Source organism: Coloeus monedula (assembly GCF_965178545.1).
Source record: "Coloeus monedula genome assembly, chromosome: 8".
Classification (NCBI taxonomy): domain Eukaryota; kingdom Metazoa; phylum Chordata; class Aves; order Passeriformes; family Corvidae; genus Coloeus; species Coloeus monedula.
In genome coordinates, this window is record NC_138788.1 from 27,333,779 (window position 1) to 27,359,615 (window position 25,837).

Here is a 25,837-nt window from a genome sequence, read left to right on the forward strand (position 1 = left end):
GAGAGACTCCGAGACAACTGGAGTTGCTTTTTGGAAAAGGGATACATGATTGGGACACATCCTTTTAATGAAGTGGGGTCTGCAAACAGGAGGGTTTCATCACATAATGGCACTTCCCTGGCACACAGAGGAGCTTGGTTTCATTCTCACCTTTGAGTGTCCTTAGACAAGTCGCTTCCTTCCTCTCTCTGCTGTGAGGCTGGCAATGAAAACAGGCTCTACAGATGTGTACACACTGTGTCTGAGAAGGTAGAAAACACAGTGCTGATATAATCTTAGCTGATCTTAGCCTTGTTCCTCACCCAAGCTGAGATGGTCATCTTGGTAGTGAGTCTCTGTTGAGCTGTAAGGAGAGTAGCTGCTGAAGGGCTAGAGATGCCACAATGAGGTGCTGGTGCCTTCTCCACTGTGGATGTACATGGATGGTGTTGCATAGCTGCCATATTCCTAGTCTGCCACAGGAGATGGACTGTCCTGGCCTGGGGAAACATGCTTCTGGACAGTGTGTGTTTGGAAGTGTGTGTCTGCATTTAAAACAAAGAAATAACTTAAAATCCCCTCAGCCCCCAAACTCACCCCTATAAACACCAAGGTCAGTTCCTTGATGTTTGAAATCACCAAATGGTTTCATCCTGCCTGTGGCATGGAAAGGGTATGTCTTTAACAGAATTGTTATGAGGTGTTTTTTACCCTAAGGACATATTTAAAAAAAAAAAAAAAAAGAAAAAAAAAAAGAATGAAAAAGCAGACAGGGGCTGGTGAGACCAAGTGCTTTGTTTCAGATTCACCTGGTGTATTACAGCTGTTGTGAAACCTGCTCATAGTGCAGTTGGTGGAATAGTCAGTGCATTGTAGCCAGTGCTTGGGTGTGAGCCCTCCCTGGCAGATGGTCTCTCATTCTTCTTTCTTCAGAAGTAATTTAAAAGCCCCTGTTGGAGAAGGCTTTGGCCATTTGCTGCAGCTTTATTCCTGTAAATGTATTTAAGGGTTAATTATTCAGTAAAGCTCTTGAAACTTCTCAATTTGAACAGTACTTAAGAAGCCTAATTGCACTGCACCATGGTAATCTGCAAAAGTATAAATAACCATGCAGCTAAGAAGAGAGAACAGTCATTTCCACTTACCCTGGTACTTTTCAAGGTATTAATGCCTTAAAAAACTTTTGCCTCTTTACATAGCAAGTACAAATGGCACTGTGATTGTACTTTAAACATAATTGCTAAACAATCTGCTCTGCATAAATAATGTAACAAACAGGCAAACCTTGTCTTAATCCTGAGCCTGCAGCATCACCTGGGCTCTGCAGAAAGGTAATAGCAGCACCCCTTTTGGAAGTTTCCCAAAGTGATGGAAATGTAATTCATCATCAGTACATTTGAAAGCATCCAGCACTTGGTCAGCTGGGAAAACACACTGCTTTGTGGGAGTGTTTCGGCATGTTCTGGAACACTTCTGGTCTCCAGTGAAACAGGGGCCAGTGAGGGGCCTGGAGACTCAAAGAGATTGAGAAGTTAGAATTTCCCATGTTCTTTTCCTAGGTCTGTGAGGAAAGCTCAGGGTAAGAGCTAGTAGGTAGAGCTCTTGGGCTCTAAACCTTACTTTCTGCTTGGGCAACTCAGGATGAAGCCATGTTGTACTTGGCAGGGGAGTGTGGAGTCCTAGAGAGCATTTTTTAGTTTCTCTGCAAAGGACATTGAAGAAATGCAAATAGATACTAAGTGTAAGAAATAAGCCAGAGAAATACTCCTTTTCTTGGGATTTCTGTTCTGTTTGCACTTGCAGCCCCCTAAATCTTTGCATTATTTAAATTGGTGCTTTTCAATATTTTCTTTTCATTTTTGAGACCCTGAAACTTTTAAAAGGAGGATTTCTCTTTGCAGAAGGAATGTAAGCCTCCTGGCAATAGGTTTGCTTTTCTTGGTTAATTTTTGTAGATTCTTTGGGCCCCCAGATGGGTCACAAACTGAATGCAAGTTCAAGTAAGTATCAGAAGATGATCTGTTCATTTCCAAGGTCTTTGGGTTTTTTCCTGTGTTCTGGAAATACAACTAATCCTTTCTGCTAGCCAGGAGTCCTGCCCATCTGAGCAGAGGTGCTGTATGATATCTATCCTGACCACTCGGCAAATACAGTTGCTTGCACAAGAGAGGAGAGTGGCTTTTGTGGCTGAGAGCAATGAATCACATGGCAGAGGATGCTGAGATAAAGCAGAGTGCAGTGCAATCTCCAAATACCATCTTGCCTCCACCTGCTTCATGCATCAAAATCTCCTCAGTTCCCCCTGGGTTTTAGCATGAGAGGCTTTGTTTAATGGAGAACTGAATTGCCATATGAAAAGAACTTCTAATCCCTGCATCTAAATACAAAAACAAGTAAATCAATAAGAAAACATCCTGAATGTAATTAAAAAAGGGAGTGAGAGCAACAGAGGAAGAGAGGAGAATTAGAAGTTACAAGATATAGGAGAAACTGCTCCTATATCAGGCTGATATGAGCTTAAGACAGGGGAAATGCTAGTCAGCATTTGAATGCAGGAACACAGGCATTGCTCTAATATCCAAATTCCTGCTTCTGGGGCTCAAACAATCACAGAAAAGGTCTCTATTGCTACTGAAGCAGCCAGCCTTGAAGCAGCCAGCTTCAAGGAAAAAAAAACCACCCACACACACTCTCTTCCTTGTGAATGCCACATCTCTTCTTCATCACAGGAGATACCTGTCAGTTGTGGTTTAGATTTTTGTTTTTCCCACTGAGTTGAGTGGAGGTGATAATTTTCCTCCTATGAAAGGAAGCTACTTTATTGTTACTTTACTATACTTGTGATGGTATGAGTCATTTATGAATTTCTGGAGAGAGGTCTTTTTCATGGGTCAACAAATAGAACTGTAAAAATTATTTAAGCTTTTAGACATGCAAACCCTTCATCAGTTCTCATTGCCTAGCAAATTACCTAATTGTGTAGTTAAGTACCCAGCCTGCTTTAAATAAAAAATGGATTAAGGGATGGATATATGCTTTCTGTATGTGGGAACCTAGAATGCAGAGAAATATTCTTGGCATTCTAGGTTCCCACATCTGTAGAATTTTTTTTTCACCCCACTAATACCTCTTCTCTATCAACAAAAGGAAAAGAATTTTCTCTCTAAATCTGTAAACTTATATTGTTTTGATTTGAAGTGCTGTTGGAGCACCTCTAATTCCCAAACTCTCTGTAGGCCAGGATCCCTGCATCAAACTTCATTGTCCATGAGGAACTGTAAGCATACAGGAGTGATCTGTCATGAAATATTAACTCTCTCTCTAAGGAGTAGTGCCAGGCTGCTTCACAGGAATTGTTTAAGCTGCACAGTATTGAGATAAAGTTGTGGGAACATGACATTCTGGATAAATATTTAAAATTGATATTTTAATATTTGAAATGTTTTCAACTGTTTCAACCAGTGCCTATTGAGCAGTTTCTTTCTGCTAAGATAACTGGAATGAACGTTTGCCATTGTTGCCTTTTTTTAGTACTCAGGAATGCATTCATTTATTTTATTTATTTGGATTGAAGTACCTAAAAAGACAGCTTCCCCTCTCAATCTTGAGGGAGCTCTCAATCTCTGTGAAGACAGAGAGACAACAGGGCGATCCAGAAGACAGGAGAAGCACAAGCGAGCAAGGTGCTGTTTATGATCAATGCCACAGCCATGACTGCAACACATCAGCTAATTGGGCAGTGGGGAGCAGTTTAGATTTTCTTCCAAAGTGCAAGCACTTGCATGTGTCAGCTCTGAGTCCCTGCTACCGTTTTACCCACCTCAGATGGGTCCCCTGGAGTTCCTCTCCTCTGGCTGTGGTCCCAGCTAAATTATCTGATTGTACATAATGCTGGCCCATGCATTAACCCAAAATTGTGACTAACTCTTTCTGTTTAAGAGGCTAAAACTCTGATGAAGGAATTGATATATATATATATATATATATATATATATATATATATATATATATATATATATATATTCCGTCTTGTTTTCTTGTTTATTAACCAAGAAATTATGTCTCCATGGCAGCAGTCAAAAATCCCCAAGCATTTTTTTTACTCTTGCGGCTGCAGTGCCTAAAGAGGTTAGTCTGTTGTCTTAGTCTTTTTGTTGAGTTAGAAAAAAACCCTTTCAGCTTTTTAATAGAGACAGCTGCAAAATGCAGCAGCTGCAACCCTAGTTTGGAGCAGAGAGGAGTAAAAACCCCTCAGCTTGCTTGCAAGCTGCCTTATGTCGTGCATTGCTCTTTCATTCAGTTTTGTTTGAATTACCAGAGGGCTTTATGTTGTTTCCTCCCGTGGACTTGCCTCTTAAGCCTCCCACAGTCCCCAGAGACCCTCAGCATATGTCAGTGTATCTCTAGCATTTTTTGTCTTTGCAATAATTTCCCAGCTCATGCTGATTTCTGTGCCCTAGCTTTGTGTGTGGCACACAGAGCTGGCTTCAGGGAGGGCTGCTGTAGGTGGGAAAGAGTGAACGTGGTGTGAAGTGCCCTTTGGGAACTGGGGCTCAGTCTGCTTGCTCCAAATGTAGCAGCCTCTAAGACTGGTGTGTAAAGAAGTCAGGGGTCTGGAGATTCAAAAAGCCTGACTCAAATTTCCATATCATCCTCTGTGGAACAAGCCAAACCTGAAATAGGTCCTGGCACAGCCAGAGCTTTCTTAAGAGTGTTTCCATCCCAGTGCCAATACATAGTTTAGACTGCATTGTGAATGGCAAATTCTGGTTTGTGCCACGACCTCTTGCTTGGTACTGGTTTGGCTCCACTGGGGCACTGTAGTTTTCTGGAGCTTGCTGTATTGAAATGCAGTCTCCATGACCAGCAGCTGACATCTCCTCTCAGTATTGTCAAATTTGATTACATTTATAATTTTCCACTTTTGTGCTGATGACATGCATCTTCGATATGTGCTATTTTCTGGATGATTGTATTCAGGCGTAAAATTAATGGAGCTGATTTTCAAAGTAGTAATGCTTCCCATTACTGCATCTTCTTTGGCACTTTTTAATAATGCTGCAAAGTGCAGAAATACTGTGCTGATGAGGAGAAGGGTTTCTTGTATCTGCAGTCAGCCATCAGGGCATGGAGGGAAGGAGCCAGCTGTGTGTGCAAGCACCCTGATCTCGGATTTGAAAACCACGGTAACCAAAAGTTTGGCATCTCTACTGTTGCTGTTTGTTAGAATGTATAAATAGCTTAGCTTAATTCTGGCTAGTTTTTTGAGGCTATGTGAGCCACCTATGAAAATCTTTGTGGTTGAGAGCTGTTAGGTGCAGACTGTGTTTGCTGAAGAACCAAGGGAATGGGGAACCACAGCAGATGACCACAGTGTGAGAGGTGTTCCTCGAGGCTCCCAGCACCCTGAGTTGCAGTCAGTGCACACCTTCAGCAACATTCCCAGAGTAATGCAGTTCTTAGCTTCTGGTACTCTTGATGATTAGTCATTTCCCCACAGTGGGTGGTCCCATTTACCCTGGTTCAGTTCAGCCTGGCTGTCAGTCAAAGATGCCATAGATGGCCTGGGAGCCACACTGGAACTCTTTGGGACGTGCACAGTAGCTGCATGCTGGCCCACTCCTGAGCTAGCTGCTGCCAAATGAAGATGGTGGCCCTTTGTTAAATAATGTGAGCTAAACAAATATTTCATTGTGGGTGTCAGGAAATATACTGAAGGGATTATTCAGAACTGCTTGGGCTGTGTGGAGCTGAATGGGAAGATTCATGGTAATTTAAAAAAAAAAAAAAAAAAAAAAGTGTGTTCAAGGAGTTGAACAGAATGAGCCATAGGTTTAGCTCTCCTCAAATGTGCCAGAGTTCCAGGTAGTGTCCAGAACATACATTCTTTGCAGTTCAGACTAGAAGGAGATGCTGTCATTGCAACAAAGGGATAGTGTGAGTTAAAACTGTTTTACGTGTCTGTTTTGGGAACCAATAATAAAAATTAATAGGCTTATCTTAAATTCAGGGCTATGCTTTAGGATTAGGCAAAATCAGTAATGGTAATAAAGATAAGACTTCATTTTTTAATACTTTATTCTTTAAGTATAAGACTAACTTCTGTAGAGAAGTTTCATTTGTCTCCTTCCTGATGTTTCCCTAGCCCTGTTATATCCCACAGGATTTTCCAAAAAGGGAATAGTAATGTTCACACCTTTGCTTTATGGTGGTTCCTTGCTTTAATCACATTAATGTTGCCTCAGAGATGGTGGAGACCAAAATCATGTGAAAAGTATTAGCCCAGCAAAGGAGTCTAAAAGCCTTTGTACGTGTCTCGGGGTGGTGTGTGGATTGAAGTCCCACCTTTGCTTATTAGGGTGTTTTATTCCTCTTGTTTTATGGAGCTCATTTGTCTTTTGTGAACCAACCTGCTGACTAGTCCATTTGTTGTCTCTTAATTGCTTCATCAATGACCTTTTTGTGAGGGCAGGGATGTCATCAGACAGGGGGCCTTTTGGATTTATTAATTTTTTGTTTGCCCTGAGACTAATTGCCAAGACTTCCCAGAAGATATTAGTTTACAAATTTTAATGACACTTATGATTTATTAATATGCTTCCCCCTGCATCTGCTCATCCCTACTCTGTGGTGGAATTCCTACTGAATTGGAGAGAATTAATAAAAACAGAACTGCAGATTGTAATGGTGTTTTAGGTAATCTGCTAATTTAAAAAAAAAATGCCCGTGCTTTATTTATATCTGTGAATCTCTGAAGACAGAGGTAAATCCTGGCTTTGGCTGCATTCTGCCCCAGAACCTCATTTTGGTGTTGCATGGTGGGCGCACAGGTGTTCGCATTTTCGTGTGCAGGTAACTCCTGTCCAACCTGTGCTACACATCCCCACTCTGTGCCCCATTCACACAGCTTTTGCAGCTTGAAAGTGCGACTGCTTTGCTGAAGTTGTTCATGTTCAATCGTGTGTCTGTTGGAGGACTGGGCTGGTCACTGACAGTGGAAGCTGCAGATCTGTTCAGGTGAGGAATGTGCTCATTGAACAGGTCTAGAGACGTTGTGTGTTTGTACACACGTGTTGATCTCATAGATAACTGGGCTGTTGGGATGCTCCTGGGATCATATATAATAAGTAGACCTGGGAACTTTTGGATACACCTTGTTTTCTGGCTGGATACAGGGAAGCAAGAAGAAAAGGCAATTTATCAAATTCCTAACTTTTGGAGGGAATGTTCTCAGGACCAAAGTGGAATTCCAAACAAAACGTAGAGAGAAAAAAACATGCTGCATTTTGTTTTAATTTTCCACGATTCAGGTAAGAGCCCCAGCCATCCCTCTTGAATTATTTATATTCTGCAAAAGAGCTGCAACAGGAGAGACTGAGAATCTCTCCACGGAGAGACTCACTCTAATCTTACGTGTGGAAGATCCAAGTTCAAGCCGTTGCTCTGAATAAATATAAAGGGAAGTGCTTTTTTATTCCTCAAGTAATTACATTGTGTAACTCATTGCTACAGAATGTTGGGAGGCAGAAATAATAAAAGCATAAAGGGATTTCAAAAGGGGATTCAGTGAATTAATGGAGGATATTTCTACTGGTGGCTGAATAACGTGATAGTCTGGCAGTAGCCTATGGCTTACATTAATTATTTTATAACATTGAAGGAACAGACAAGTCTACAGCTTTTGGATCAGAGTTGCAGAAACATGTCTTTTTTTGTTACCTGTTTGTCAGCAATGAGCTACTCATGCTTTAAGTATTCCAATAGAATAGCTGGGATTGTGCTGGAGATTTGATATTTCACAGTATATAAGTGGTTTTGGGATTTGGAGATCTCTGAGTCCAGAGAACTAGATGAAGAAATCATGCTTTTATCTTTCATATACTTCCCCCAGAATATTCTGTGGCAGATTAACAGGTAATACAAATATTTGTAATTTGATGGGTCTACTGTGGCTGTCTTATTCAAACAAGGGATTTGAGTCTTCTGCATCACAGGTGGGCTCTCTGTCAGTTGGTGTCTCTTGGATGCTACCACATTGTGTAAGTAAAGGTGTTTTATTGGCCTAGAAGTGCTCTTTGAAATTGTAGTTTGAAAAAAAAAAAAAAAACCCAAACCCAAAGAACCAACCCCAAACCAAAACAAACCAACCAAAAAAATATCTTCGGCATAATTTAATTTTTGAGCCACTCCTTTTAGGCACTCAGCTGGGTCAATGGAAACTTAAACCTGCTCAGATCTCTGGTCATTCCATTCCAGAAAACTAGATGATAAAATGGGAAATTTAGGGAATTTAATGCCAAAAGATATTTCTGGTGTAGATTTGTAAACATGAGGATCTTAGTGTGAACTAATGAAATTTGTTGTGGAAAAAAGTAAACTGTTCTAGGAGGCTGGAAAAATATGCTTGTCCCTGTGTTCTCAGCTAATACATGCTGTATTTATTATAGTTTTTCTGTCCTTGTTGGTGAATTTATTTGATTCCGAATCCCCAAGAAAGGAGACATCCTATCTCATCAGCAGTGAATTTTGAGCTCTGGTCATGTTCCCAGGCATTTAGTTCTGGGGTTTGGTGGAGAAGGTCAGAGGAAGCTTTGTCGAGAGCAAATGTGCTTTTGAAGCCTCACTGTCCCTGTGAAGTCATCTTGTCAGGGTTGGCAGGTAGGGTGTGTTTGTAGTGCTTTGCCTACTTGTTTAGAAGCAGCAAGGCAGTGCTCAGGAGGGAGTTTGTAGCCAAGAACCTGCTGTTGCAGATCCTGTGGGTGTTGTGACTGTTGCTGCATCAGCAGAGCCGCACCTGTTAACAGGAATTGGCTACTCCATCTCTTCTTTTGTCATTTGGAGAACCAATTCCATTGCTCTTGTTAAAGAGCTGCTCCTTTGGTTGAGTTATCTAATCTTACATTCTAATGAGATTTGGATGTCGACTGCAAAACTTTTTGCAGGAAGCCACACTTAAAGATGAATTTGTTTTGACCTTGCTAATGTCTTTTTCTGATCACTCTTTGCTGTGCAGAGGAGTTTCGTTGGCACAGATTAGTAGCGGATGCATTCAATGGGAATCTGTGCCAGTAGTAATGAAAACCACACGTTAAATTCACTTATAAATATGCAAATAGGTAAGTGAAAAATAAAACCTTCTTAATAAGTTATTATAAATTACATAAGAGCTTCCATACTATATCTCATCTACTAGGATTGGGAAAAGAGGTGCCCAGAGAAGAGTACGTTAAAAATCTTACAATGTTATGGGGTATGGACAGGGTCTCGCTAAAGCGAGTGGGTGGAACATCTCTCATATGAAGAAAGGCTGAAAGAGCTCTTTAGCTGGAGAAGGGAAGGCTGGAGTGGGACTGGTGGATCACATCAATGTGCACAAATCCCTCAAAGCAGGGGGCAAAGAAAATGGAGCCATGGTCTTTTAAGTGTCTGCCCAGTGACAGGACAAGAGACAATGCATGGGCACAAACTGAAACTCAGGATGTTCCCTCTGAATATGATGGAAAACATTTTTTACTGTGTGACTGAACAGTGACTGAGGTTGTTCAAGGAGGCTGTGGTGTGTCCATCCTTGGAAATACTCAAAAGTTATTCGGACTGATCCTGGGCAAATGTCTTCAATGTGGCCCTGCTTGAGCAGAAGGTTGGATCAGATCAGCTCCAAAGACTCCTTCCAAGCTCAGCAATTCTTTGGGTCCAAGAAGGATAACGAAGCATTGGCCAAAGGTTCAGAGCAAGTAGAAGAATTTGGTTCATAGGACAATATGTAGTTAATCTTTGCATCTCCTTGCTGGAGCCTGTTTTTACCTGTGTGAAGTTTAGATGAGTTCCTAGAATCAGATCCAAAATCTGTCAAGGACTGTAGTACATGCAAAGACTTCATCTGTGGTTCAGAAAGTTCCCTGGCCTCTGATCAGGCAGACAGAGATAGATACTGCCAGGCACTCTCCAGGCAGTCAGGCCTGTGTAAGGAGGTTCTTGTACAGAACAGTTTCTGTGCTGGTGCCACCTAATGCTTGCTGCAGGATACAATGCCCACACTAAAACTGGGCTTTGCGTTGCCTTACAAGATTTGTTTCTTTTTGAACAAGCTTTTCTTTTATTTTCTCTTCCCATCTCCTTCCTCCCTTGACTTTTCTGTTCTTTGCAATTAGGCTTCAGACCAAGCCATAAATCTTGGATGCTTTGTACAGTGGCTTGTAGAATTTAGTACTTTAGTGCTTTAACATGGGTTGTGTCTGTTTATATTGATGTTTTATTGTGTTGTAGTGTTTTTGCTTTTGTTTTTTTTCCCCCCAAATGCACTACCATTTTATAATGGTTATAAATAATCTGAAGGATGGAGAAAAGCTGTTTAAAAATGTGCAAAAATCCTTCCATCTTTCTTTCAGTCTGGTATGTCTCTCTCATTATGTCCATGGTAAATTCATTAGGCTTCTAATGAAGTTAAAAGTGCCCATTTGAAGTGATCACTTCTCTGAATAATATTTACAAAGGGCTACGTTCCCCCTGTCTGGAAGGCAGCCTTTGATTTATTTACTTACTACATGTGCTTCATCTGTAAAATCTGTCAGCCAGTTCTTTTACAGTATATGCCTGACCAAGTGAAAATGAAAGCTCCTGTAAACTACTAGATCATGGGAAGCTAGTGCATTTTTACATGTAGGATTTCTACCTCTGAATAAGAACTGTAAAAGGCTAGTGAGGCCTTTCTGTAACCAGATTGCTAGGCCTTGTTTCTGGGTCTTTGAAGGCCAGTTACTTTAGAAAATTGACTCCATAAATATTAGTAGTCACTTATATCTGGTTTTCCCTGAAGCTCACTGTCCAGATGCCTGAACCTAGCAGCAGGCTGTCTGCAGGAGCTGGGCATTCAGCATCCTGCAGGTCTAGTCAGAAATGCAGATGTGGTGCTGTATTGGAAAGGTTGAGGGATATTATCCCATGATAAATCCAAAAATATCCTTTGGCATCTGTAACAGGACTGTTATGTGTTATTTTCTGGATCTTGTAGTCTAGCTCAGGGTATCTGTGAGGAAGATGGTAACAGGAAGATGTTTAGCCTGTTAATACAGTTGTTACTGCCATGCCTTACCCCCAGGTAGTTTGTCCAGAGATTGAGAGATGCACTGTGAACTGACCTGGGTGAGTTCTGGTGCATTTAAAATGTAACAATCTCCAGCTATCTGTAACTACTTCCAGGACTCCAGGGCACTGTTTTGTACAAAAAGTCTTGGAAGTTCCAAAGCCTCTCCAGGAGAAGTACGCAGGAAGAAAGAGCAACCCATCCCTGGGAGCTGGGTTCTGGCCTTGTGGGAGTCTGAGCTCACAAGGAGTAATCAGCCCCATGGAAAGAGAAATGCACATTGGTCCTCTTGCATCTCTTTCTCTGAAATGCTAGAAATTGTAGGGGTCACTTGCTTTCAGAAGGAAGCCTGGTGGCTGACTATTGGTCCTGGAGGGGGATGAGTAAGCAGCAGGTTCAGAGCAGAAGTCAGGAACAGCTTGGAAGAGAGTAGTTCACATACAGGTAATATGCCTCAGGTCTTGATGTGGAAACAGGAGAATCACACAACGTCCATCAACACAAAGGGGTGTATGAGTTCCCTTGAGAACTCAGAAAGTATGATCCCTCTCTGGGTCTTGTGTTATTACTTCAGGGATCACAGAAAAGCTTGACCTTGAGATGCTCCAGACACAAGTCTCTGTAAAGCCACTGTGTGGGAGACCTTGTCCTTTCTTTGGATTACTTGCAGCTGTAAGTGACTGAGGAAAACCAAGGCAGTAAGATCATCTGCTCAAATGTAAGGTTTCAGATATAATGTTATATTGTCATGGAGGAGTTAAGCTACAGAGTAAGCAGTGGACCATGGTACATCATTCAGTGTGCCTCTAGCGAAGTAGAGAGTAAATGTCCCCTGGAAGATTAAAAACCCATTGGTTCTATTATGTGTAACCAATAAAGATAAAAGGGATGTTTATGAGGAATACAGAGTTACCACAGCACATTTAGCTTTGTACCCCCACGTGTGCGTTTTCTATTTTGTACAAGGCATGGGGAACAAAGGATTTGTTTGCTTTGGGGTTTCTTTTCTGGTAGAGTACATGGTAGGGGGGACTGTAGTGGACCATTTGCCTCTCTGAGGACTGAAGAGTTGTTTGCACCAACACTACCTAATTATAGGGGCTGAGGGATTTTAGTCACACCACCTGAAAAGTTTGTATGTGTTTGTTGTCCTGTGGCTCTTTAACAGTGATGGGCACGAGAACATGGCCCTGCTATAGTGGTGGGAGATTTATAAGAAGCCCATATTTCCTTTTGGAGGTGCTCATTTTAAATAGTTACAGTGCCTGTGGTTTGTTCAGGGGACAGATGAGGGTGAAGTTAAGTAGGCTGTGGTCTAACTCAGTTGTCTAGCTAAATCTGATGCAGGCAGGGTGCATGATGTGGTTTGTCATGAAATGTCCTCTTGCATAACATCAGAAGAATCAGAGTTGTAACTGTGCAGACATGGGAATGGTGCTTTTCCTCGGTGTGCAATAGCAAACTTGTTCTTCCTTGTGTCCGTCTGGTTCCAGAGCATCACTGGACATGGCACCTTGCCATGTCCCCATGGTAAATCTGGAACTGGTTTGATACTTGCACTGCTAGGAAGCTTTTGAGGCATGCTTGGCAGTGGAATTGTTGAGGAGCTCAGGTCTTGTGGAAAAGTGGGTTCTTGAATTCCTTAGCACCGATGTTCCAGTTTTCTGTTGTTAAAGTCCCTGTATCACTTGCCGAATGCAAAGGCAGTCCTTTGTTCTTAGGGCTCCTTTCTTGTGTTTTATCTTAGCTTCATTGGTCACTATGCTCCTTCTCATCCTGTGTGACAAAAAACATTACAAATGCTGCAGTAGGCTGTGTTGCAAACTGTTATCTTCAAAAATGACATTCATAAAGGTTAATAATTGGAATAAGCTCTGGCAGTTACTAATTAGCACCATTACACAATCAGCTCACATTCTGGCAGCATTAGGCATACTTAATCAGTCAATTATCATTGATCTTGGAAAGTGGTGCTCTAAAGTTAGCATAAGGTGCCTTTGTGAGTGGAGAAAAGGAATTTGACACTGCCACAGTGGTCAGGCTGCTGGGAACATGTGGTTTGAGGGACCAGTCTGGTGTACCTGACTTATGGATGGACTGGTGTCTTGGGGTGACAGCTGGAATTAAAAATCAGAGAGTATAGACTCACCTTCAGGCATAAATAGGTCCTATCACTGTCCCTCTTTGCGTTTCAAACAGTAGGGGGTGTGCAGGGAGAGAGCTGGCTTTGGGGAAAAATGGATTTAATGACTTCAGTGAATTTCAGTTAAAGTGTAATGACTTACAAGCTTTTCAAAGAACAGCTGGAGCATAAGGTACTATTTTTCTTGGTTTTATTTTTCTTCATGTGAATTATAGTTCTCAGGGTAAGGAAGTTGTAAACAAGATGGGGAGGTACTAAAGGATTCTAAATTCTAAAGGATTTCCCTTTAGAAGTATTACATAAAGTGACCTTAATCTTACAAATCTAAATGTTATGATTGCTCTGTGCTCTCTCTGACACTCAGAGGTGCAGAGCCTTTGCTGCTTGTGCTGGCTCAGAGTGCAGAGGGAGCAGGGCTGGTGCTGCACACAATGGCCATGGTTTTCTAGCCAGTGTTTGGCTATTCCCAACTTGAGTGTTTCAACATGCATCTCTTCTAAAACCATCTGTTGTTTGTGCCTGGTCCGGAAGGTGTGCAGCGATGTGTGGCCCACGCAAGCAAGGATGGTGGCTACAGTCCAGTGTGTGAAGGAAATTTTCCAGATCTCTGTATGGAAAATGAGTATGTGGAGTGATCAGGGCTGACATGCTGATTTCTGCTCTTTCTTGCTTCCCTTTTATAATTCTGTGTTTTGACTGTTTAAGATATGGTCTGCAATGTGTGTAAATTCACAAGGGATAGAATGGGCAAGTTGTCAACAACATGTTCGAATGTAAGGGGAGTCCAGGATACTGTGAAAGTAAGGCAATTTGTGTAGGTGAAAGGGCCAGGAAAAACATGAGTTGTACTTGATTCCTCTTTGGAGTTTGGCCCAGGGCCTCTGTCAGTTTAGCAGAAGGGAAAACGCATTGTTGTGATTATTTTGGAATGCGTTTGTAATCTATCTCTCTCTCCTGCTGCTTATTCTCTGAGAGTTTTCATTGTGGGCAAATGATCCAGAATAATATCTAGTTAGAATCTTACAGGCTGGATGTTTCATCAAAACCATTTTGTGCAGCAGAAATCTGAGAATACACTTCAGGGCTGACTGAAGTCAGAACAACATTGATTATTTTTCTCTACATCTGAACATTCGCCTTTGCTCTTGGCAAAAATCTTCAAGGGGTGTTGGGAGTAGGGACAAGGAGAAAACATGTCAGAAATTCAACTCTGGTTCCAGCTTTTGCAAAAAGTTAGCCCAATGCAAAGGGATTTGTTTAAAAAGTACTTGATCATACATCTGATTCCAGAAGTAGTAGAAAGTGAGTGTGAGAACAATCTATACCCCCAATATTTCCCTTCCTGTTACCTGAGGTGCAAATGCTTCTCAGAAGTGTAAAGGAAACTTGGTAGAAGAAATATTAAAAATCTGAGCATGGTTATGGATTGTACAGTGATTATTTAATCTGGAGAGAGGAAATATGTACAGAAAGCTATTTTAGATGTAGGGCACTAACGTAGTATCCAAATTTGGAGGAGGTTTGACTAGATGACCTTTAAAGGTCACTTCCAACCCAAACTATTCCATGATTCTAAGGAAGTCAGAGTGTTTCCAGGCATTTTTCCGGAGACTTTGGGCCAGGCCTTGTAAAAGTAATGAAGAGAAACATGTCTTCATATATCATGTACTTAGCCTGAGAAACTTCCCTGAGCCAAACCCGGGGCAGCCCCATGGGAATCTTGTACCTCAGGAGAAGCTGGCAAGAGATGCTGCCTGGGCTGGGTGTCACGGCAGAGCTCTGGCTCCTGGGTGCAGATGCTCTGCTGCAGAGCTCAGGCAGGATTTCCCCTCAAAGCCTCCAATAATACATAGCCTGTGGAGGTACCTCTAAGGGTGATAGATATTCTTTAGGAAATGTGCAAGGCTCAGGGCTCAGAACTGGTAAACAGCTCTGGCATTCTGCTGTATGACAAATGACATCACCTATGAAGAGTGCCTTGGTATGGCAACAAATACTATGGCAACATCTGTAAGTGGAGCTAATTTTAGAAGAGAGGTACCAGGCTACAGTAGCTCAGTTAAGGAAAAACAGTTGGACACTTTGTTCTTACAGCAGTCCTGTAAGTATGCAAATACATACAGCATAATCATTCCCTCCCCCGCCTGGCCTCCCAATATCTATTCTCCAGTTACTGAGTATTTTGCAGCAGTGCAGAGGCAGGTTTTAGGAAAAATACCCTTAAAGTGGAGCATCGATTACTCGGGAAGGTGAGAAGTGTCCATTTTAAAAGACTTAAGATACATGTTAGACAGCCTTCTGAGGTAGAAGTCTGCTTCTGGTTAGTTGTGCCTTTGGGGGGGGTGAACTTTGGTGGCTTTTTCCTAACCCTGTCTCCATAACCCTGTCTCCAGTGATAGGAGAGCCTCTCACCCATATTCTTGGGGAAAAGCAGCACAACAGGCTTCGTATTACAAGCTGACTATGAAAGGAGCTGAGAGGTTGAATAATTTTTCCTTGAGTGCATTCAGCACACTTTTGACCTATCAGCATCTTGTGACCTATCCTACCTTGTCTTGAAATGTCCCCATTAGAATATTATGTAAATAGGATGGTGAAGCCAGCATGGAAATTGGACAATACGCAATAAAAAGTGTTAACTTGACTCTGAGGCCGTGCTCTCTGCAGTGCATCTGTTCCGATGTAGATCCCATCAACAAGCAAATCAATATTGCAGTGCAGATGTGCAGTTTGATAGGATGCTTGGGTCTGATGGCTTGAGAGCATGAAAAGTTCTCATCTCACCTCTTTGATGCCCTCTCCAGCTGATTACAGTGGAGACCACGGAGTGCAAAAATCAACTGGCTGATGTTGGAGCAGTGCTGGAAACATGTGAGTGCTGTCAAAGCCTCTGTGTTCAAGCCAACAGTGCTGGCTGAATAGCTGCTGGAAGAGCAGAAAGATGTGTCTGACGTATGAGGAATCCTGAGCAGCTCAGAATCTCACTTCTTTTTCTTAAATAGGCATGAAGCTGTGGCAAGTGCTGTTGTGTTTGTAAAGTGAGGCAGGGGATGATTTTAGATACAATACTAGGGAAAGTGGTGAATATAGGCAAGGACCCCTTGATAGTGATTTTTTTTTAGCTCATGGTGGTAGGGTAGGAGAGATCATACTATAAAGAGAGTCTTAGGACCTTGTTCACTGGAACAGACTGCTGCTTTGCTTTGCAAGAGTCACCCTGCTTCATGGAGCAAAATTACCAAGTAATTAGCTACTTGTATGCAAAGTGGGACTATATCATGGAAAGATACATTTTAGAGAAGGAATCTTTTGACATTAGAGTCTTCCTTGCAGCAGATATCTTCTGGAAATACTGGGTTACACTCTTGGTGTAATCCTAAATAAAATGAAAAAATTGTCTAGAAGCAACTACAGAGATTAACTGTGAAGTAATAACTGTGTCACTGGTGACTCCTGGATGTGTAACTATTAAAAACATTCCTGGGGTATAAAGGCAGAAGGAGCACTGTACTCAGACACTGTGCAAGATCATGCAGGAGAAGAAAATCAGTCACAGACACTAAGCAGAGATTAATTCCTCATCTAACATCTGCCTGATCAAGAGCAAAAACTCTTGGGACAACATCCTATCTTGATAGTAAGAATAGCAGTAATGAAGAATTTACCTTATCCATTAGTACAGTCTGCTGGAACAGTTGCCCTTCCTGTTTTTTGTTTTTTTTTTTAAAAAAGCCCACCCAGAATAGAACAGAATACCTTCTTACCCATACTTGTCTAGCCTGAGTTTATCAGGTTTTAGCTCTTTGTGCTTTTGTGGACTGAATGGAAAGGCCCTCTACTTCCCCAGGCAGGCTCTCACATCCTGTTTAAAGACCAGTTGTTGTTCATAATGCAGCAGGTTTTGCTACTCTAATGATTCCTGTTTGGGTGGTGCTTCTCTTCACAAATGGCAACAAATCCAGTGCCCTCAAATTTCTCATGTTCCAGTTTATAGTGTGGGAAGAGAATTCTCAGAAAGGTGCTCTCTGTAGAAGTGCAGCTCTGCACGTCCTCAGATTCACAGATTTAAAGCACAGAGAAGAAGTAATGATAATAATCTAATTGTATAGTGCAGTCCAGAGAATCTTACTCAATAATTTCTACATTGAGTCCCCAGTGTAGTTTGAAGTATTGCTTCTTGGCTGGAAACATACTCAGTCTTTACTAATACTTATAGTGTTTCAATTATGTGATCTGATTTGCATTGCTGCTAGAACTGCATTTCATTTTTGATGCTGCAGCAAATGGACTCTGGGCTGAGTTGGCCAAATTCAGTGATGCTGGAAGACAGGCTGGTTTGCTATATATCTGAGAGCCTCAGCACCTGTGAAATTTCAAATTGCAGCCATGATTCCTTGATGAAGAAAACCAAGCCTTGGAGCTCTTTGTTCCTCACTTTCCCTTTCATGGCATTATAATTGCAAAAAGAGCTGAGGGCATAAAATTCAGGGGGATGAAATAAAGCACTGGCTCATTCATGTGGAACACTTTTTTTCCTGAGATGCTTTTTTTTTGATCTTTAAAAGACCCTTGAAAGCAGGGAATTTTTCTTGAGACTGAGGATTGAGGAGGTTTTTCTTCCTTTTCAATTCTGCCAAAGGCTTCATGGCTGATGAGTATATCCTGGGAGGGGTGCAGAGACTCAAGTTCTCTGTGGATCTTGGATATGGCTGGTGCCTGAGGGAAAGGAAAATCTTTACCTGAGCTTGGTGCTGCTTTAAGATAGATTATTAAGATTCCATCTTGCAGGCACCTTGGATGCAGCCAGCCCCAACGCTGGACAGAGGGGACAAGGCTGACCCACCAGCACAGGTGCCTCCCTTTGCTGGATGCATTGTTGGATCCATCACTGCTGTGCTGTCTGCTGGCTCCTGTGCTGTGTGGGTGCATCTGCAGCCTGGGTGCAGTGTCCATCAGGTTTCACTTCACCTGGGAGCTGTTATCAAACAGCAAATAGTGCTGAGTGGGTGCAATTCCTCATCACCAGCTGGGAAGGCAGGTGCTCAGTACATTGAATGGCAGGTGCAGTCAGAAAACCCCTGCAGGTGAAGGTCCTGTGTGCCTTGGCTGGAATAAGGGCAGCTGTAGGGTTAAAGGCACTGTGCTCTCATGAAAATTGGGTGAGGTGCCCAGCTCCTTCTTGATTGTTTCCCCTGAAAAAGTTCCTCTTGGCTCAAAAGAAAAAAAAAAATCATAATTCCGTGGCTTTGTTCTTCTGAAATAGGAGGTGGTGAACAGCAGAATAATGTTGGAGGATTTTATTTGCTGTGGCTATAAGATCAGGAGAGCACAGATAAAGCATGCAGGTTTCTACTGCAGGAACTGATACAGTATTTTCTAAAGATACGATCTTGGCTAGTCTTGACTGTTCTGGCACAAAAAAAAAAGGCTCCATATTTTGGAACAAAACTGGCTTGTGTTTCTTCGTGTTATTATTTACCTGAAAATAGCTCTTTTCTTTTTACATGTGTTCGAATTTATCTTCCTAGACTAGGATATTTTATTTTAGCCCTACAACTGTAGTATTTACTTCTTTTATGTATTTTCAGGTGCAGGGGAAAGTTGCACACTGCACAAAACAAAGCATAATTTCTATTTGTATTAGATTGCAGATCCCCCTGCATTAAGGAGAAAAAGTTGTCTTTGATTCCCTGCCATTAAATAATTGTTATGTTGTTTATAGTGTTTTAAAATTAAAACCTCATCTGGTCATTTCAGCATTTGTCACCTACTTTTCTGCCTCTCAATAGAGCATTTACAAGTGTTTCTATTGGCTTTTTCTGCCTAGCAACATTTGTTGCAAGTAGTTTAGAAAAATAAATGGTTTTCCATCATAAATCCAAAGCTGCAGCAGGACTTAACAACCTTTAGTTATCTTTCCTCAGAGTTCTCTTTAGAAAGAAAGATGTGATAAAAATGAAGACTTGGTGCTATGAAATCTCTGTTTACATTCTGCAAACAAGACTTTTTTCCATCAGAGTCTGTTTTTATGAAGGAAATTGTGAGATGCCCCTCACTTCATTCTCTTTCCTGAAATAACATGGTGGTGTTTGTGGCTGATTGCTGAGGCATGGAAGAGAATTCTGGGATTATCTCTGGTGCTGTATGCAGAAGGAGGGCCCAAATGAGAGGCCAGTTTGACAAATTGCTCTGCAGAGAACAGTCTCTTCCCTGCAAGTTTGTGCTCTCTTTCTGCTGCACAGGTCTAACGTGACAATTACATTTTGTTGTGTTTAAGCAGTGACATTTCTGTCACTTTGTTTGACAGCTGGTTCCGTGTCTTAAATGCCAGAGATGTCCCAAACTTGAATTTTCTATCTGACTAGACAGAGATGTTTCAATTTCTTAGTCCATCTTAGAGATTTTGATGAAGTATCTCCAATGGGCACCACTGATGATTCTGCAAATTACAGGAGTTTAGTGACATTTGGCCTAATATTTCCTTCTTTTAGTTTCAGTGTTTGCATCCATTTTGAAGAGGTAAATAGGATTTTTTTTTTCTGTCTGAGTCCAACAGGAATTGGATCAAGCTTCTAAACCTTTCACATTCTGATGATTACTAATAGCTCCCTGTCCTTGCTTTGCCAAATTGCATGTTTAATTATTTTAATCTCACTCACAAAGAGTATGCTTCACTGTGGAACACTTAATTCTATTTACCCTATGAATTTTGCCCAAATTCTAGTTATTCAGTTCACAATGTGATTAAAAACTGATTTTGAATTGAGAATAAATCTGCTGGATTCATTGGAGATCCCAAACACAGCATAGCTAAGATCTGACTCAGATTTGTTTGTCTAAGTATAGTTTTCCAAGTGCTGTATATTAGATGGATTTTAGGAAGAAAATATTTTAATAGTTTCTTCCTTAAAAGCCATTGGTTATACAACAATCAGGGCGATGGTGGTTTTTATTAAACAGAAGCTTGTTTTCAGTGGTTTTGGATTTCTTTGTGTTGAAGTACCAATAATCTAGAAGAAGAAGAAATGTGTCATGCAGTAGAGATAGTTTCAAATGCATTTTGCAGACAAAACGTAGACGATGTTCTTCACATGATGTCATTTAACCAGATCTCATGTAGGAAAGAAAGTGGATCAAATGGAGTGTTTATTGAATTGTGCTGATGTTTTTCTTTCTGTCAAAAACTAATATTGCAAATATGCTTTTTTTTTTTTTCTTCTTTCTTGGCACCAATCTTTTGTCACAGACTTGAGCCATGTTTCAGCCTTTAAGACCTTGTGACTGTTCCCCTGCCTTGTGACTGATTTAAGAGGTCAACCTCTTTGGGGTACACCAGCTCAGAAGTCTTTACAGGTGCTTTCAAAGTCCTGCTTGAGGGAGATTTGGAGGCTTTCCCACAAGCTGAAGATCTACCTTTAGCATGGAAAGCTTTACATTTCAGTGCACTTCTATTTGCACTGGTTATTCAAGTTTAAAGCAAGTTCACTGGAAATAGGGTCTAAATGCCTCATCTCTGGACTCTTGCCATTGGTATAGAATGATGAAACTCTTCAGGTGGGAGCAAAGTTCAGGAATAAAACTGAGGTTTCTGTATTTTTCACATTGGCAATATGGAGATGGCCGTGCTCATTTGCTTGAGGAATGTGTAAGTCATTGCATTCAGATTATTGTGGAAATGGAAACTGTTGCATTATTAGTATGAACATCATAGGAATCTTAAGGACAAAGCTTGTTTGTACCTGTATTTTTTTCTATACAAAGTTAAACATGGACTTAGCAAAAGCATTTGTTGTACAAAGCCCCCCAGAGCCTCACCTCTGTATCCAAACCTTAGGCTGGGTGCATGAAAGCCCTATTTTTCAGGTAATGTCTGAAAGGAGTTAATGCTGTCACACTTCACTGACTGACAGTTTTCAAAGGACAGCCTCTGCTTCTTTCACTGGTTGTCAGCAGTAAAAACTTTTTGCATGTTTGCTGTTCAGTGTTTATTGCTCAAGTTGTTTGTTTGGTTGGGGGTTCCCATGCAAGATCAGAGGGTGGTAGGGAAGGTGCTGCTGAGAAAACTAATCTCTCAGAGACAAAGTAAAATGGATTTTAAGAAGGAAGATGTTTCAGAAGATAGATGTAGGAAAGTGTAGTATGTTTTGATTAAGGTCGTCAATGCTGCATACTTAAGCTGAAGATCAACTCTCATTAAGTTTAATTGGACATCTGTATTAGGTAGGTGGCTTTGAAAATCTTTCCCTTTATATATTCCTCTTTTTCTGCACAGACAATATTACCCACAGAAATTCGTCTGGCTTCCAAATTGTAAAACTTTGGTTTTTTCTTCACTAAGAGAGAAGTTAGATGAATATTTTATTTATGGGATGAAGTAGATACTTGTCTTGTTCAGCTACTATAGTATTTGTATAAATCAGTTAATAAAATGAACATTGCTGTTCTGATATTCTCATTGGGACTCAGTATGTATTTTTAAATTGGAATATTTTATTAATGCCAGTGTCTCCCAACCAAGCATTCATACTTGCATCTTTCAAATACCTGAAAAATGACAGCTGGAAATGGATTGTATCTTTGGAAAACAGTACTAAAACTTACAGTGAACAGTTGTTGTTGGTATCTTTGGAGACTGACAGTTTCTCTAGGAGATCTGTCGTGGTCTGGGACCACAATCAATAAGAATATGGGTTTCTGCATCTTGTTTTACTGCTGGAGCTCCTTCCCTGGCTTCTAGCTCACCTGTTTGGCAGCATGGTGTAGTTATCATGAGTCAGGGCAACATGATTCTGTGAAAACCCCACGTGGCAAAGTTTTCAAGGAGTACCCATGGAGAGGAGAGCCAGGCATAACTAGCTTTGGGTGACACATGTCAAGGGAAGAGCTTGGTGCTGTGCTTCAGGAGCTGGTCTGGCAGGGCTTTATGGTGCCTGGTACATGATGGGGGTCAGCTGTCCCTTGGCTGAGTGGATAGGGGAAGGCTGGTGCCATGTGGGAACTGTTGGGATGTGGTGACTGGTTGCCTTTGTTGCTTTCCTCCAGTCTGCAGATACTACAGAGAGCATCTTGAGAAAGCACTACCTGGCAGTGTGCCCTCTTTTGCTTCTGCATCTAGAAACAACTTTTTTTTGGGCCAAGTGTAAGCTGGCATCAAAGATGTTTTCACTTCTCTCAAAGGTTATTATTTTAAAGGGCAAATAGTGCCCAGAGCAGGATTTTACCATTCCCTCTGTATTTTCTTCTGGTGACAAGCTGCTTACTTTTCCTGCTGTTTTATTTTCCTGTTTTTGCTTTTCCCCAAACTTCCAGCTGCCATGAAAACTCCCAAGTGGTTTTTGCCCAAATGCATGCAGGTGAGCTTTTAAATGTGAATTGCTTGATAGATAAATGAGGATCAGTTGCTATATTTAATTATGCAGTCTTCTGTAATGTGTCTCCAACAAGCATTCATCTTATGGATAGTAATTATTCTTAGCGTGCCCATCTGAGCAAGATTATGCTTTGGTAATTGGTTTTGAAGCCTGTATTCATTTTATTTTAAGCAGCACTCACTTTAATCCTTTCTATCAATGTTTGGGGATTGAAAGTGAGGTGAGCGTGTGGCAGGAGCAAGGCAAGGATTTCTCTTTTTCTTTGTTAGGATGCTGCCAAGCTGACATGGTAGAAGTGGAGGGTGGTTGATGGCAAACACAGATGATGAAAAAACAGGCTTGCTGGTTTGTTTGTGCTCACACTGATACTCTGCACATGAGGATGCCCAGGTGGCTTGTGCAGACCCTCCTGCTATTGCTGGTCCTGGAGTTGCAGGGAAAGTGTGAGACACTTCTGTCTGGGAATGCAGGGCCACACTGTTACTCACCTGCAGTGGAAGTGTGATGATTTCTCTTTCTGGCTTATGTATAGACCAATGTCCTGGCAACCGTTGGCAGCAGGTGGTCAAATAGCTCTTTATGCTTTTGAAATGGAAGTTATGATTCTTCTGCTAAGTGCCTGTATTAGACAGATCTGAATGTAACCTAGGGAAGTGGTTGTGTTGTGGCTTTATTTTCCTTTTCTATGCTTATTTGGTCTTGTTGGTCACACTAGCTATTTTGTTTATGCAAATAAGTGCAGACGATGCTGCAAAGATGAACTGGATATCTCCATGCTCTTAATTTCTCTTCAGTGGGAAACTGAAGCAGAGGAGTTGACATGATGCTTTCATGATGCATGATCCATGCTTACAGCCAGAGGTAATAATTCTTAATGCAGAGGAAAAAAAAAGAGGAAATTCTCATGCCTGGGTTTATGGCTGCTGGCAAAACCACATGTGGAAGCTCTCTGTATTGTCCTGATGTTTAATCCCCTCAAATTCAGCACAGTGTAGCCCTTTGTCATGGATTTTCTCAAATATGTCTGGGTGCCTCCAGAGATATCTCCTTTGAAAGCTTGTCTGCTAACCTGCTTATTCTTCCCCACTCAGCACAATCCATCTGCAGAGCTGCGTGGAAGGACAGGGAGCAGAGAGCCTTTCATTCTCCCAAGCTCCCTGCCCTCCGACCTGTGCAGCATTTATGGGGCACTAGACTTCAAGGGTTCTTGTGCCAGGGAAACATGGCATTCTCTGATAGGTCATTTCCTTGAGCAAAGGCCATTCATTGTATTTACACAGCACAGGCAATAAACACAGCTCTTGGGACAAACTGAAATCTCTATTCAAAGGCTGGTTGCTAAAGTCCTCAACTCTGCATGACAAACAGTCTGGTATACCAGAATAACCCCTTGATCCTCTGGAGGCAGAAGAGCTGCTTGCAGAGTACCCACACCACTTACTACTTCCTTTTGCACTCTGCTCATGTCTGCTACTGGTAACTAGCATGTGTTCAGTCCAAGACAGGTGTACCCTGAACTAGTTTTGTCAAACCAGACAGATCCAAGTGACTAGTTTGAGATCCCTAGTTCCATTTGGAATTTTAAAAAAATGGCAGCTGTCACATGTTATTACAGATAGGTGTTAAGGTGGTGTTAATTTTGAGTGGCATGATGCATCTAGCTCCTAGCAGGAAAAAGAGCACTGTGACAGTAAACTTTGTGATCCATGAAAGGTTATTCTTACCAGGATTGGTATTCCATTTGCAGGAAGGAATTTATAATTGTGCTTCCTCATACATAAGCAACTTCAATATTCTCACAAAAGGAGTGAAAAGGGAGATTAAGAATTCATGCTCTCTGCTCAGAAGAGGCAAGATGGATACATATTTGAGAATATGGGTTTAGCTCTCTGTCCACTGTAAGAAATGATGTCAGGAAACCAGACTTTCATCCTGGGATTCCTGACTATCCCATCTTTGTGACTTGGCAAAAGTTGGATGGGCTTAGGGAGTTATTTCTTACTGAGGTCTGTCCTCCATTTAACTTAAAAAACAAACAAAGAACAAAAGCCATTCTCCTTCCATCCCTTTTATCCTTGTTCTTTGGGGGCAGAATGAACTCCACAAGACAGAAGATGAGTTTGGGATGCTGCTAACAGGCAGGGAGGTAACTTTCTCATGCAAGTCTATCTCCACTAAGGGCTGAACACTCCATGAGTGTAGATGCTAGCATTAGGAATAATTATTAACATCCTGGGGAGGTAAGGATGGGCAAACCAGCATGCATTGCCTTGTCAAACCAGCATGTCATCAGCACTAGAGCCAGACAATCTTTCATTTTTATTATATTTGTGGCATCTCTAATTTCCTTGGCATAATGCATTTAATCCGTAATTATAAAATATGCAACTAGTCCTTGGCTTTGCTCTGTTCTCGTAACATGAGAGTGATTCTGTGTTTTTATTAATTTAACTTTCTATAAGCTAACAGATTGCCATAAAAAACCCCCAGAATTTCTCAACCAGTACAGCTAATAGCTGTATTTCAGCAAATGTCCCATGGTACATGTTGAACAATAACTACCACTTCTGTGCCACTTGCAGTTTTTAATTGAATTTCTATCCCATGGATATCATGTCAGAGCCATTCATCTGCTCCAATAAGTCTTCTGATATTAAACAAGTTCTTCCAAGTTATTATTGTAGTACAAATGCTGCTCAGCAGTTGATTTGCATTGCATATACACTGGTCTGGGGAAGGTAATGCAGTGCAGAAAATTTAAGTGTGTAGGCACAAGCAAAGCAATTATTTTTGCTGAAATTATCATACTGTACCTTTCCACTTCTTTTCATGTTGGAATGATAAGATCTGCTCTTTCTGTCTTGCTTAGAGTGAGACACTGACATTGGAAAAGAAATTTACAGCTCTCCAGTCTGGAGCAAATCACTCTTTGTTTCTGAGATGGTGCTCTTGCTTAGAGGCTCTGTCTCTTGGAGCTGACTGCACTGGCATGAACTTGGACCAGACTGTCATGTGGTGGGGTCTAAACAGTTCTGGAATAATAAGCTCTGACACTTCAGAAACTGAGCTCTTGGGTTCAGTGTGTGGAACTGAGGGGATCCATGGTGTAGACGTTGCTGTCACCTAAACTCTGCCTTTTCTTTAATTTTCTAACCTTTTTCAGAAGGTGAACCAAATCATTGTGTTTCGTGGAAAAATAAGATTTCAGTTCCAATGTCTCTCTGCCAGATTCAGGGACTTCTTATGTCTGACAGTGTGTTT

General features: G+C 41.4%; 1 protein-coding gene across 1 annotated transcript in view; it reads left to right on the forward strand.

Annotated features, from left to right (window-relative positions):
- SORCS3 (sortilin related VPS10 domain containing receptor 3) overlaps window positions 1-25,837 on the forward strand; it is a gene marked incomplete at its 5' end in the record, with an annotated part of 274,330 nt that overhangs the window by 88,607 nt on the left and 159,886 nt on the right. The window lies entirely within an intron of this gene.